Raw genomic sequence first — 15415 nt, 5'->3', positions numbered from 1 at the left:
GAATAGAATAGAATAGAATAGAATAGAATAGAATAGAATAGAATAGAATAGAATAGAATAGAATAGAATAGAATAGAATCCTAATATATAAAAACCCTGGGTCAGTCACATCCACAACAACCAGAGGCTCAACCTAATGCCCAGGCTGCATGTGCTGCAGGCTCTGGTGGGTGGGGACTTGTGGCAGTGGAGTCAGGGATGGGGGAGGTGGGGCCATCACTCACACACACTCACAACCGCACACTTGCACAGACACACACAGCACCCACCAGCTCACAGCCTTTTCACCCTTTCTTTCCCTCCCTCCCAGCTCACTCTCAGAGCCTCTCTCAGAATGAAGAAACAAAACAGACTGGACCTGAAGAGGCCTGGATGGAAGGGAGGGCAGGCAGAGAGTGGAGCAGCCCCCACTGGCCGTGCCCATTCCCAGACAGGAAAGAGGAAGAGGGAGACAGGGAGGCAGGGAGGCCTGAAGGACTGCTGAGATAAACAAAGAGAGACAGAGACTGGGCGAGATCAGGCCGGCAGGGGAGGGCAGTTGGTGGCAAGATTAGGCCAGTAGGGGAGAGCAGTTAGGGGTGATCAGGCAAGCAGGCAGGCAGAGGGTTTAGGGGCAATCAGGCAGGCAGGCAGAGGCAGATAGGGGTGATCAGGCAGGCAGGCAGGTGAGCGGTTGGGAGCCAGTGGTCCCAGATTGCAAGAGGGATCAGGCCTAAACCAGCAGTCCGGCTTCCCCCAAGGGGTTCCCCATTGGAGATGGTGCAGGCTGGGCTGAGGGAACCACACCTCCCATGCATGAATTTCATGCACTGGGCCACTAGTGGAATGGAATGGATTGGAATGGAATGGAATGGAATGGAATGGAATGGAATGGAATGGAATGGAATGGAATGGAATGGAATGGAATGGAATAGAGGTTGCCAATGGATGGAGTAAAGAGAAAAAGGGGAATTGCTGGTTAATGGGCATAAAGTTTTTGTTATGCAAGATGAATAATTTCTAGAGATCTGCTGTTCAATATAGTACCTGTAGTTAAAAATACAGTATTGTGAAATTTAAAATACATTAAGAGGATAGATCTCATGTTGTGTTCTTACCATAAGAAACAAACAAAACACAAAAAAGCATAGGAAAGTCTTGGCTGTGATGAGTATGTTTAGAACCTTGATTGTGGTGTTAGTTTCATGAGTGTATATAATATGTCAAAGCTCATCAAGATGTATATATCAAATGTGGTCAAATTTTTTGTATAAAATTATATCTCATTAAATCTAAAAGATAATACATTCATGTGATTTTGTGTCACTGAGTTTATGATAACTTCTTATAGGAGCAGCATATAATCAATACACTTCATTTTATAGGTAGACTGCATTGCACTGTAAGAGAAACCAACATCATATAGAGAGCACATTTAGCAGACTACTCTGTTGGTATCACAGAGAATGCAATTCCCTCAGTCATATTAACTAGACATACTCTTGAAGTTGGAAGCTCACAGTTACGTAGAAAGTGGATAAAAATCAAGATCTAATTGAGCTTTATAAGGCATCCAAATCATAGAGATAATTTTACTTATCAGCATTTTCATATTTTTTACTGGTTCTGTTTAAATCTTAGGATTCTAAAAAAGATCACTGGTCATGTTGAGATTAATTGTTTTCCTTTGTGTAAGATTTGTAGCTCCAGGTCCACAAGGACATCATCAGTATGAGAGATGTCTACTTTTACTTATTTTATTTTTGCAGCACGTATTATTGGGTCCTGCTTCTTTTTTAAATATTTTTTTATTGATTTCAGAGAGGAATGGAGAGGGAAAGAGAGATAGAAACATCACTTATGGAGAGAATCATCAATCAGCTGCCTCCTGCACTGGAGATTGAACCTGAAACCCCAGGCATGTGTCCTGATTGGGAATAGAACCCTGACCTCCTGGTTCATGGTTTAACACTCAACTACCAAGCCACAGTGACTGGGTGGGTCCTGCTTCTTCAAAGCTGAAAGGAATTTTTTTTAAAAAAATCTCTTTACAACAGAGTATTTTGTGCTGTCCTCTATATAAAAATGCTCTATGGACCTAACCTCAGTACAGCCTGTACTCTGAGTTGTCCTAGCTGTAAAGAAGAATTTTTTTCTGAACCACTCAGCCATCCACATGTGCCCCTGTTCATGACAAATAGCACTTCGTTGGCCAGCATAAAGATTACAGGCCTAGATAATGATTTCAGGGATGGACTAGAGGGAAGATAATTAGCTTTTCTGAGAATGGCTTCCTTAGTAGTCAGATGAACTAAGAGAAAAAAAATTACTTTAGTTTTGAATATGGTTACTTTATCATCTTCTCTTTAGCACAATATTGAGCAAAAGAATATATTTTATATCTTTGACTGAATGAAATAATATATTTTTATTTTTAAATTATACTCCAGTATGTTTATATACTATATACTGCATGTATACAAGTCCTTTCTCAGGTAGTTGGCTTCTTCAGTAACAGTTAACAGAGAAACTAAAAATTTGAGTGAATCAAATATAAAATATTACATGTGATAATCTTATAGATTCTAATTCCAAAATTTAAAAGTCTTTTGTCCTAATTTCAGTGCAACCATATGGCCTTTCTGGGTGGAAAATTGTCACAGGCAGCTTTTTCCCCCCCCAAGGATTATTAAATGTGGTCCAATCAAACAGCTCTCAAGATAGATATTGCAATTAGACAAGAGCCTTTCACTTCTTATCTGTGATTTCTGTGTCTGTGATTTTGAAAGTGATTGAAGTTTAATTGTCAAATAAAATTAAATTTTAAGATATTTAAAATATACAATATGATGATTTGATATACATATACACTGTAAAAGAATTCTTCACATAGAGTTAACACATCCATCAACTCGCATATTTAACTTTTGATTCACAACATTTAAGTTGTACTTTCTTAGCAAATTGCAATTATATAATAGGGTTATTAACTATACATTAGCTCCTCAGCTCTTTTATATCATACTAGAGGCCTGGTGCATGAAAATTCATGCATTGAAGGGGGGTCCCTCAGCCCGGCCTTCCCCCTCTCACAGTCCAGGAGCCCTCAGGGACTGGAGGCACCCCGGCGATCAGGTGAAGGTGACACCCCCATCACACCTCTGCTGCTGCCACTGCTGGAAGTGCAAGCCTTGGCCGGCCCTGGTTACCTGTGCCTCAGGCTGGCCCTGGGCAGCTGGGCAGCCTTCAGTCGAGGCCTGCCTGCACCTTGGGCCAGCCCTGGGCTGCTAGGGGGCTGAGGGGACTGGGCACCACCATCTTGTGGCTGTGGGCGGTGCCATCTTTGAGGAGATGACTGTGTGAGGGTTAATTAGCATATTCCCTCTTTATTAGATAGGATAACTAAAAGTTTTATGCTTTCACCAAACCTTCCCTATTTCCCTAAAGCACTCCCCAGTTGCAGCAATGGTTTTCTAGTCTCTTTTTCTATGCTTTGAATTCTACTTTAGGTTTCACTTATGTATACCTTCATATTATTTTCTTTCCTTCTTTCTTTCTTTCTTTCTTTCTTTCTTTCTTTCTTTCTTTCTTTCTTTCCTTCCTTCCTTCCTTCCTTCCTTCCTTCCTTCCTTCCTTCTTCTTCCTTCTTTCCTTCCTTCCTTCCTTCCTTCCTTCCTTCCTTCCTTCCTTCCTTCCTTCCTTCCTTCTCTTCTTCTTCTTTCTTTCTTTCTTTCTTTCTTTCTTTCTTTCTTTCTTTCTTCTTTCTTCTTCCTTTTATTCCTTTCTTTCCTTCTCTCTCCCTCCCTTTCTCCCTCTCTCTCTTCCTGCTTTTCTTTCTCTTTACTTATTTTATTTATCTTTATTATTGAAATTATTACAGATGTCCCCCCTTTTCCGCATTAACCCCCTCCACCCTGTGCCCCCCAGGCCTTCACCACACTATTGTCTATGTCAATTGGTTGTGCATATATACATATAAATTCTTTGGTTAATCTCCCCCCACCTCCCATTTTCCCTCTCCAGAGACATAGAAACATGGAACAGATTGACAAACCTTCATACTAGTTTCCATAGTGTCTGTACCAGTATACATTCCCACCAACATTGCACAAGGATTTGCTTTTCTCCACATCCTGACCAGCATTTGTTATCTCTTGTCTTTTTTATAATAGTCATCCTAACAAGTGTAAAGTGATATCTCATAGTGCTTTTTTATTTCCCTGATGATTAGTGATGTTGAGTACTTTTTCATGACCCTATTATCCATTTGTATGCTTTCTTTGGAAAAAATGTATATTCAGATTTTTGTCCATCTTTAATTGGGTTATTTTTTGTTGTTATTGAGTCATATGAATTTCTTATATATTTTTGATATTAATCTCTTATTGGATATATGGTTTGTAAATATTTTCTCCCATTCGATAGGGTGCCTTTTTATTTTGTTGATGGATGGTTTTCTTTGCTATGCAGAAGCTTTTTAGTTTGATGTAGTCCTATTTAATTATTTTTGCTTTTGTTGTCTTTGTTTTTGGTGTCAAATAAAAAAATCATCTACAAGACCCTGTTTTCTTTTAGGAGTTTTATGGCATCAGGTTAAATGTTCTAGTCTTTAATCTAAATAGAGTTGATTTTTGTGTCTAGTGTAAGATGGGGTTCCAGTTTCATTCTTTTACATGTGGCTCTATAGTTTACCCAGTCCCACTTATTGAGGAGGTTATCATTTGCCAATTGTATATCATTGGCTTCCTTGTAATAAATTAATTAAACATATATGAATGGTATTATTTTTGGGTTCTCTATGCTGTCCTATTAATCTATGTATTTTTTTTATGCCAATACCATAGTAAAGATTTGTTATATTATTGATAGTAAGGAAGTATGATGCCTCCTCCTTTGTTCTTTCTCAAGATTGCTTTGATTCTTTGGAGTCATTTGTGTACCAATTTTAAAATTGTTTTATTTCTGTAAAAAATGAACATAGAATTTTGTAGTCACTGCATTGAATTTGAAGTATGAATATTTCAACAATATTAAATCTTCCAATCCATGAGCACAAAATATCTTTACATTTACTTTTCTCCTTCAATTTCTTTCATCAGTGCCTTATAGTTTTCAGTGTACAGATCTTTTACCTCCTAGATTAAATTTATTTACAAATAATTTATTGTATTTGATATTACTGTAAATGAAATTCCTTTCTTCATTTCTCTTTCTCATATTTTGTTGTTAGTGCATAAAAACACAACATATACTTGGTATTGATTTTTGTATTTTTAAATTTTATTAAACTTGTTTATTAGTTATAGCAGTTTTTTTTTTTATGGAGTCCTTAGGGTTTTCTACATGTAATAACATGCCATTTTCAAATAGAGGTAATTTTGCTTCCTAATTTCCTATATAGATGCCTTTTACTTATTTTTTTACTAATTTCTCTGGTTAGTATTTCTAACTAATGTCTTGAATAGAAATGGAAAGAGTAGGCATAATTTTCTTGGTGCTGACCTTAATTGAAAAGCTTTCAACTTTTCACCAATGATTATTATGTTACATGTAACTTTTATTTTGTTGAGGTACATTCGCTCCATACCCACTTTGTTGAGAGGTTTTGTTGTTGTTGTTGTTGTTGTTTTTTCATGTTTGCTCTTTTTATTTTATTATTTTTATTGTCTAAAGTTTTATATATGTCTCCTTTTTCCACAATTGACCCTCTCCCCCACCCAGCCATTCCTCTGGCAATGCCTCACTGCCTCAGTGTCTGTATCCATTGGTTATGCTAATATGCATGTATACAAGTCCTTTGGTTGCTCTCTAACGCCCGCTCCTCTACCATTTGTCTCTGGATCTATTCTTGTTCATGAAATTATGTTGATCATTATATCCCACATATGAGTGAGATCATGTGATATTTATCTTTCTCCAACTGACTTATTTCACTTAGCATAATGCTCTCCAGTTCCATCCATGCTGTTGCAAATGGTAAAACTTCCTTCCTTTTTATAGCAGCATAGTATTCCATAGTGTAGATGTACCACAGTTTTTTAATCCACTCATCTGCTGATGGGCATTTAGGCTGTTTCCAAATCTTACCTATTGTAAATTGTGCTGCTATGAACATAGGGGTGCATATATCATTTCTGATTGGTGTTTCTGGTTTCTTGGGATATAGTCCTAGAAGTAGGATTACTGGGTCAAATGGGAGTTCCATTTTTAAATTTTTGAGGAAACTCCATACTGTCTTCCACAGTGGATGCACCAGTCTACATTCCCACCAGCAGTGCATGAGGGTTCCTTTTTCTCCACGTCCTCACCAGCACTTTTCCTTAGATGATTTGTTGATGACAGCCATCTGACAAGTGTGAGATGGTATCTCATTGTTTGGATTTGCATATCTCAAGTGATTAGTGACTTTGAGCATGTTTTCATATGTCTCTGGGCCTTCTGTATGTCCTCTTTCAAAAAGTGTGTATTCAGATACTTTGCCCATTTTTTGATTGGATCATATATCTTCCTTTTGTTAAGTTGGATGAGTGCCCTGTAAATTTTGGAGATTAAACCGTTATCAGAAATATCATTGGCAAATATGTTCTCCCATGCAGTGGGCTTAATTGTTTTGTTGATGGTTTCTTTTGCTGTGCAGAAGCTTTTTATTTTGATGTAGTCCCATTTGTTTATTTTCTCCTTAGTCTCCATTGCCCAAGGAGCTGTATCGGTAAAGATATTGCTAAGACATATGTCTTCTATATTGCTGCCTATGGAGTCTTGTAGGATTTTTATGATTTCCAGTCTTAAATTCAAGTCCTTCAGCCATTTTGAGTTTGTTTTTGTGTATGGTGTAAGTTGGTGATCTAGTTTCATTTTTTTTCATGTATCTGACCAAATTTCCCAGCACCATTTATTGAAGAGACTGTCTTGGCTCCATTGTATGCTCTTGCCTCCTTTGTCAATATTAATTGAGCATAATGGCTTGGGACAATTTCCAGGTTCTCTATTCTGTTCCATTGGTCTATATGTCTGTTCTTGTGCCAGTACTAGGCAGTTTTGAGAACCATGGCTTGGTAATATATCTTGATATCTGGTATTGTGATCCCTCCAACTTTGTTCTTCTCTCTCAGGATTGCTGTGGCTTTCGGGGTCTTTTTTTAATCCAGATGAATTTTTGGAGGGTTTGTTCTAGATCTTTGAAATATACTGTTTGTATTTTAATGGGGATTGCATTGAATCTGTAGATTGCTTTAGGTAGTATGGACATTTTAATGATGTTGATTCTACCAATCCATGAACATGGTATGTTTTTCCATTAGTTTATGTCATCCTCTATTTCTTTTTTCAATGTTCTGTAGTTTTCTGAGTACAGGTCTTTTACCTTATTAGTTAAGTTTATTCCTAGGTATCTTAATTTTTTTTTTTTTGGTGCAATGGTATGTAAATGGGATTTTTTTTCTTTTTTTTCTGTGAGTTAATTCTTGGTGTATATAAAAGTCATAGAGTTCTGGGTATTAATTATGTATTCTGCTACATTGCAAAATTCATTTACTAGGTCTAGTAGTTATTTGATGGAGTCTTTGGGGTTTCCTATGTATATTATGTATATTATCATGTCATCTGCATGCTATTTAGGTTCCAGGTGTTTGATTTTTTTTATTGTAGTTGATTCCTAGTTTTATGCCATTGTGATCTGAGAAGATGATTGATATGATTTCTATTTTTTAAATTTGAAAAGATTTTGCCTGTGTCACAATATGTGGTCTATCTTTGAAAATGACCCATATGCACTTGAGAAGAATGTATATTCTGTGGCTTTGGGGTAAAATGTTCTGAAGATGTCAATTAATTCCATCTGATCTAGTGAGTCATTTAGAATTGATGTTTCTTTGATGATTTTTTGTTTAGAGGATTTGTCCACTGGTGTTAGTGGGGTATTAAAGTCCCCTACTATGACTGTGTTGTTGTAAATCTCTCCCTTGATATCCTTCAGAAGTTTTTTTTTTTTTCTTTTTATCTGGGTGTTCCTGTATTGGGTGCAAATATGTTTACCAGAGTTATAGCTTCTTGTTTAATTGCTCCCTTTAGTATTATGAAATGGCCTCCCTTATCTCTTGTTATGGCCTTCACTTTGAGGTCTAATTTGTCTGATATAAGTATTGCTACACCAACTTTTTTTTTCATTTCCATTCACCTGAAAAACCTTTTACCAACCATTCACCTTTTTCCAACCAGTCTGTGTGAGTCCTTTGTTCTGAGGTGGGTTTCCTGTAGACAGCAGATATATGGGTCATGATTTCTTAACCACTGAGCTACTCCTATGCTTTTGATTGGGGCATTTAATCCATTTACATTTAAAGTCATTATTAATAGGTACTTGTTTGTCACCGTTTTTATTCTTTATGCCTGTGTTCCTTCTTCCCTTCCTATATCTTCTTTTTACAGCAGACTCTTTAGCATTTCTTGCATTGCTGGTTTGGTGGTAATAAAATCCCTTAGTCCTTTTTTGTCTGTGAAGCTCCTCATTTCATCCTCAATTTTGATTGATAGTTTTTCTGGGTACAGTATTCTTGGATTCATACCCTCCCTTTGCATGGCTTTTTATATTTAATTCCATTCCCTTCTGGCCTGATGTGTTTCTGTTGAGAAATCTGTTGATAGTCTTATGGGAGATACTTTGTAGTAACTTTCTGTCTCTGTCTGGCAGCCTTTAAGATTCTTACTTTGTTGTTGGTGTTTGCCAATTCTATATAATAAAAGAAACATGCAAATTAGCCATCCCTGTGCTATGCTCAAGCCAAGCCCACCAGCCATACCCACCAGACAATCGGAGTGATATGCAAATTAACCCGATAAAGATGGCGGGCCTGTGGGCAGCACACATATGCACAGGTGCTAAGCTACTAGGGTCAGGTGTCCCACACCTCCCCGCCCTGGCTGATTCAGGCTGGTGGGCAGCGGTGCACAGGTGTGGAGTGGCTGGGGTTGGGCGGGGCAAGACACCTGGCTTCCAGCCAGCCCTGGCCACTCCAGGCTGGTGCACAGGTTGTGGAGGCAAGGAGTAGCAGGGGCAGGGCGGGACACCTGGCTTCTGCCCCGCCCCAGTCACTCTGGGCAGGTGAGCAGCATGCGCTGGAGTCCAGCCTAGCCCAGCCCAGGCTGCTCTCAGCGTTCGGAGCGCGTGCGGAGCGCCTCTGGGCAGCGTGCGGAGCGCCTCTGGGCAGGGGAGGTGGACCGGAGGAGGGTGGCCTGTACTCCCCACATGGCTGCGGTGGCAGTCATAAGGGTGCCAAGCAAAGCCTGTGGGCTGAGCTGAAGTAGCACCTGCAGGCCTGAGGAGTGGCTGTGCAAGTCCCGCCTCCTGGTCCAGAAGGTGTGGGACCGCAGGGACACCCACCATCGTGGGCCAGATTGACGTCCTTCTGGCCGCGCCATGGGGGTTTTCCAATCTGCGAAGCCACAGGCCTCCAGTATGCACATCCTCTCCTCTCCCCCTTGCATGTGAAAATCCCCCAGTGCGCTGTCAGCTTTGTGTGCCTGCAGACCAAGGTGCGCACAAGTTCCCCCTGCCCCTCAGCAGCACTTCCATCAACCCCAGCATCCCTAAGTCCCCCCCAGGATGTGTACATGTCCCCTCCTACATGCTCACATCCTTTGGAGAGTGTCTGGGTGTTCTGGGTGCTGAGGGTGGGCGCCTGTGAGATGACAGTGAGAAGGCAGAGTGGTGATGCCCCGTTCCTTCAGAGGCCAGTGAAGTGATGAGATCACCTCTGTGGGGCTAATGCAGGTGCTGAGGTGGGAACAGGTGCAGACAGACACACCTGGTGGGCGCGGGCTGCCCTCGCTGAGGTGCCTTCGATCAGCATTCAAGATCAAGACCCCAGAGGCCATGAGGAGTTCCGTCCTCTCAATGAATCAGTGGTATAGTAGGGGCGACTGCAGAGGAGGAATGTGCACTTTGGGTGCCAGCACCCATGAGCGAAGGCTTCCCTGACTGAGACTCACTCGCTTGGAGCCTAGTGCACTCCTGCCAGGCAGCGTGTGACAAGATATGCTTTTCTGAGTTAATGAGAAAAAACATTGATTCTCCCGCTGCCCACGAAGGTGGAAAATGAATTGGGGAGGGGGAGACATGTGGGGAGTGAGCGAGGTTCCCTGTCTTGAGGTTCCAAATCTGCTATTGGTTCCTTTCACCACTGACTAGAGATATACAGGGTGTCTCCCCAAAATGTATACACACTTTGAATACCTACTAATTCTAATGGTTTTAAGAATGAGAAGAAAGAAACAACAATGGAGCTGTCATCTGTTAAAAGTGTGGGCACAAACAGGCAGTCGGACATTCCCTGAGGGTTCCCAGATTGGAGAGGGTGCAGGCCAGACTGAGGGGCCCCTTCACCCCCCACACACACACACCCCTGTGCACAAATTTCATGCACCAGGATACTAGTTTTATTATAATGTGTCTTGATGTTGATCTTTTTGGGTTCATGTTGTTTGGGACTCTGTGAGCTTCTTGGACTTATTTGAGTTTTTTCTTCCTTATATTAGGGAAGTTTTCTGTCATTATTTCTTCAAACAGGTTTTCTATGCCTTGCTTAGTGTCCTCTCTTTCTGGCACCCCTATTATGTTGATGCTGTTTCATGGTGTTTTCCCAAAGTTCCTTTAAGCTCTCCTCTTGTTATTTAAGTTTTTTGTTTATTTTTTTTCCTGGATGCTGCTCTGCTTGGGTATTTTTTCCTACCTTCTAACTCACTAATGCAGTCCTCTGCTTCTTCTAGTCTACTATGCTTCTATTGAGTTTTTACTGTAGTGATGTCATTTTTCATTTCTTCTTGGTTCTTACACATATTGTTGAAATTGTCTTCCATCCTTTTCAGGGACCTTATGACCATTGCTATGGATTCCTTCCCTGACATATTGCCTGCCTCCATTTTGTTTACTTTCTTTTCTGGTGATTTCTCCTTTTCTTTTATATTCAGGCTGTTTCTTTGTCTTCCCATGATTGCTCCTCTCATGGTGTCTGGTATGTACTCTCTCTCTCCTGTGTGGACTTTCTCTAGGCGATATCTGACCTCTCCATCCATGGATTGCCTCACCAGCTGTGTTTAAACCACCAATTCTGGGTAGGTGTTGTTCAATTCAGCTCTTCCTTCTATGTGCTCTGTGAGAAGGTGCAGGGCTCATCCACGTTTTCAGCACAGCTTCGTCTCCCTCTGGACATACTTTTTAGATACCTGTGATTGGGTAGTCTAGAGTCCCACTGTTCCTGGGTTCACAGATGAGGCAGCTGGTCCCTGGGCATTGTGGTTGTTATGTCCCGGGAGGTATCCAAAGTCTCCCTGGTTGAAGGTAATGCTGGGCTTCCAATCACAGTCAGTCTCCCCTTCAAGATTGTGCAGTCTCTGCAGCAGAGCCAGACACTCTGGGAGAGATTTCAAGAGCAGTACACACTTCCCTGCCAGGGGAGCCCGGTCCGCCAGTCCCCAACATTCCCTTGGAATATAGTTTTCCCTCACTGACAAATACAGACACTCCCTGCATTCTCTCACACACTATCTTTCAACCTGCTGTTTCATCAGCAGCCATCTTCAACTTGTTGAGAGTTTTTAACAGGAAAGCATATTCAATTTTGTCACATTATTTTTCTGTATCTATTGAGGTGATCATGTGATTTTTATCCTTTATTTTATTAACATGGCATATTACATTGATTGATTTGTGGATGTTGACCTTTTCTTGCACCGCTGGAATAGATCCCATTTGATCATGTTGTATAACCTTTTTAATATATTTTTGAATTTTGTTTGCTCATATCTTGATGAGGGTTTTCACATCTCTGTGCATCAGGGATATTGACCTGTAATTTTCTTTTCTTGCAATACCTTTCTCTGGCTATGCTATTAGGGTAATGCTGGCATCATACAATGCATTTGGAAGTATTCACTCCTCTTCAGGATTGATGTTAGTCATTTATTAAGTGTTTAGTACAATTCACCAGTGAAGCTATCTGGTTCTGGACTTTATTTTTTGCCTTTTTGGTTGACTCTATTTATGTTTTTTATTGGGCTCAGGTGTGTGGTAAGAAGTAGCTCTAGACTCTTGTTAGAACTGTTCCAACAGCTGTCTCTCTGATTCCACAAGACATTATTTTCCTCATGTCTCATGTTTTCTTTTAAGTAAAAAACCTTTTTATTTGTATCTTTTGAAAACATGGAGACCAATGTTATATTTCAACTATGGCTTTTCTTACATACTCTCCTCACTGTCATTGAATTATTAATAACCATATTTTCTGAACCAAAAAATTAGAATGAAATATCTAACATCATTTATTTCCTGATTTGTGAATTTATTTGTGTGGAGAATTTTACAAGAATTAAAAAATAAAATCATGATTGGTTATATATTTAACATACTACATTACTGGAAAGAAAAAATTATTAGATGACAAAAATTTTAGAAAACTTATGTAATGAGAGCCATCTTTCAAATTAGGGTCTGGCAGTATCCACAAACAAATCAGAGGGGAAATAGCCACAGTCCCTGATCTTTTTTTCTTTATACTAATATGTAGTTAAAAGAAGTAGATGAATATACTTTTTAAAAACTTTTCAGCCAGCCCTATATTAATTTATAGGGTTTTATTCAAATCACAAGTGTGCGTGTGTGCACGAGCATGCACACACACACACACACACACACACACACACACACACCACAAAGTGGTACTCAATAATGTGGGGCTTATATAAATTGATACAGCTATTTCATTTAACTTGTTTTTTTGAAAAATCTACTGACTATATCAATTCCTCCCCCCAAAATGTATTTTCTTGAGCAAATACCCTCAATGGGAAGGCCTACCGAGGCTGGGGCTAAATATTATTCTTGACTGGGGATTGCTCTGTACCAAAACTGTAACATCTCATTTTTCCTAAATAGTTCTATTAAGTTTCTAAATTATTAACACTAATTCATTCAGGGCCTGAAAACTCCATTTACCTATAGGGTTTGGGTCAGTTGATATATAGGATGAGATTACATTACCTCTAAGTATACTCCTTGCCAGAAGCACCAATACAGCACTTTTATAGTTCTTTACCTCACTTTATTTATTTGCTATATTAGGCACCATAACAATTCTAAGTTATTGTTTATGGCATGCTTCTGTTAGTCTTTCAAGAATTCATGAAACAAAGATACCTGACTTTGCTGTTGATCATAACAGATGATTATGGAATTAATAGGGGGTAACAGATGGCAGGCATGTGTAAAAACTTTTAATTTTCTAACTATACCCTATATTGAAACCAGCAATATTTAAAAGTTTAATCTAACTCCATCAAATCTAATTTAGATTCTCTATCCAATCATATAATGGGGAAGGGTAATGTTCATTAACTGTAAATCTGTGGGTTGTCAGAGAAGTGATGAATCAAAACCCACCTGCTTTTAATGAACATCAATCTACTATCAGTGAGTATTTCCTAAGAAGAATTGGGTGTCTAGCTAATTTTCCACTGTCAGGCTTTTGCCAATAACCAGACTTTCTCAACAGATAACACCTTGAAAAGCTGCATATCTCAGCTTTTCATTTGCAAGCAGTGAACATTGAGCCCAGTGCTTAATTTCTCCAGTGCTGGAGAAGCAGTGTGAACCAGTGTAATAAGGAGGCAGATGGAACAAAAAAAGACTCTTGCTTTCAAACCTGCTGAATCTTCAGAAATTTCCAGAGCCTTCTGTGCTTTAATTTATTCATTTACCAGATGAGAGGAAAGATGCCTGCTGAAGCATAGTAAAGAAGAAAAATCTTATATATGGTAAAAGGCTTTGAAACAGCCCTACTGGAGTGTCTCAGTGGTTGAACTTAGACCTATGAATCCAGAGGACAAGGTTTGATTCCTGGTAAAGGCGCATTCCTGGGTTGCAGGCTCAATTCACAGTAGGGGGTGTGAAGGAGGCAGCTTATCAATGATTATCTCTCATCATTGGTTTCTATCTCTCCCTCTTCCTTCCTCTCTGAAATCAATGAAAATATTTTTAAAGGCTTTGAAACAGATAGTATAAAAGTCAAATAAATAGAATGTTGTTATAAATATTACATTGTAACCCACAAGGCTAAGTGTAGCAAAGAAATATGAACCAGTGTTTCACAGAAGTATATAAGATATTCCATTAATCAAAATTGGACAATTAAAGGAGGCCCATCCACCGCCGGGTGCGGAACACTTGCCTCGTCACTGGGGCAACAACACAAGCGTTCCACTCCCCGGCCTGGCCAGAGGCCCATCCATGGCTGGGCATGGAACTCTTACCATGGCGACAAAGCAAGCATTCTGCCAGGCCACTCATGCTGCCCACTCTCAGCAGTCACCCTCCCTTCCTGAACAGGGGGACTCTGGAGGGACTAAGAGGACTGGGCACTGCCATCTTGTGGCTATGGGTGCTGCCATCTTTGTGATGGGGTGATGGTTAATTTGCATATTACCCTTTTATTAGATAGGATTTAGTTGGTTATGTTGACCAGATAGTTCCTCTATTATAGCTATTTCTAAACAGCAGGGGAATTCAAGTTTGGCATATCTGCCTTTCTTCCAGCTGCATTAAATGGTCCAGGTGCTTACATAGGGATTTGGAAGGCAACAAGGAAAACAAGAAAATGTGACCAGGCAAGAGCAAATAGACTGTGACTTACATTATAACTGAAATAATATGGCACCAACATACTACAAGGAAAGAAAACAGTTACTCATCTGATGTCTAGATGTAGCTACATCTGTCTTGGTGATGAAAATTACCCTCCCCACCAAGTAACATAAGAGGTCACTTAGTAATAGTTGTATAAACAACTACAGTCCATTGGCCCAAAGGATGCATATATGGTTTATGGAAATTTTATTAAGTCTATTTTAATTTTAACATTTTTAGAATTTATTATTGACTGGGACTTACACATATATTGTTACAGTTGATCCTCTCAATAACTATTAACTTTGTTATTATCATCTAGTCTTAATATCATACCTCCCTAATATATATTAAATCAAATAATTCAGTATATAGAACTAGCCATCAATAAATTTTAATTAAATTCAAAGCTTGGGTTTCAAAAGTTGGAGTTTTATTCTGTGACTATAGCAAGCTTTTAGGCAGCATTATCAAGCTTTTTCTATAGAGAATTATTTATGGTAGTTTGAGAGAGGAAGGGAGAGAGAAAAAGATAGAAACATCAATGATGAGAGAGAATCATTGATTGGCTGCTTCCTGCTCATTTCTCCACTGGTGATCAAGCCCGTAATCCAGGCATGTGCTCAGATTGGGAATTGAACCATGCCATCCTGGTTCATAGGTCAATGCTCATCAACTGAGCCACTCTGGCAGGGCTAAAGGAGGTGATTTGACATACATTATATTGGAGTCATAAAAATAAATATCATAGCTATGTAGTTA

General features: G+C 39.5%; 1 protein-coding gene across 1 annotated transcript in view; it reads left to right on the top strand.

The window, feature by feature from the left end:
- IL1RAPL2 (interleukin 1 receptor accessory protein like 2) overlaps positions 1 to 15415 on the top strand; it is a 693469-nt gene that overhangs the window by 388324 nt on the left and 289730 nt on the right. The gene's annotated exons all lie outside the window — the stretch shown is intronic.

This window comes from Myotis myotis, unplaced genomic scaffold, assembly GCF_014108235.1.
Source record: "Myotis myotis isolate mMyoMyo1 unplaced genomic scaffold, mMyoMyo1.p scaffold_m19_p_4, whole genome shotgun sequence".
Lineage (NCBI taxonomy): Eukaryota > Metazoa > Chordata > Mammalia > Chiroptera > Vespertilionidae > Myotis > Myotis myotis.
Note: the sequence above shows the minus strand (reverse complement) of the source record. Positions and strands in the feature narration are given on the sequence as shown.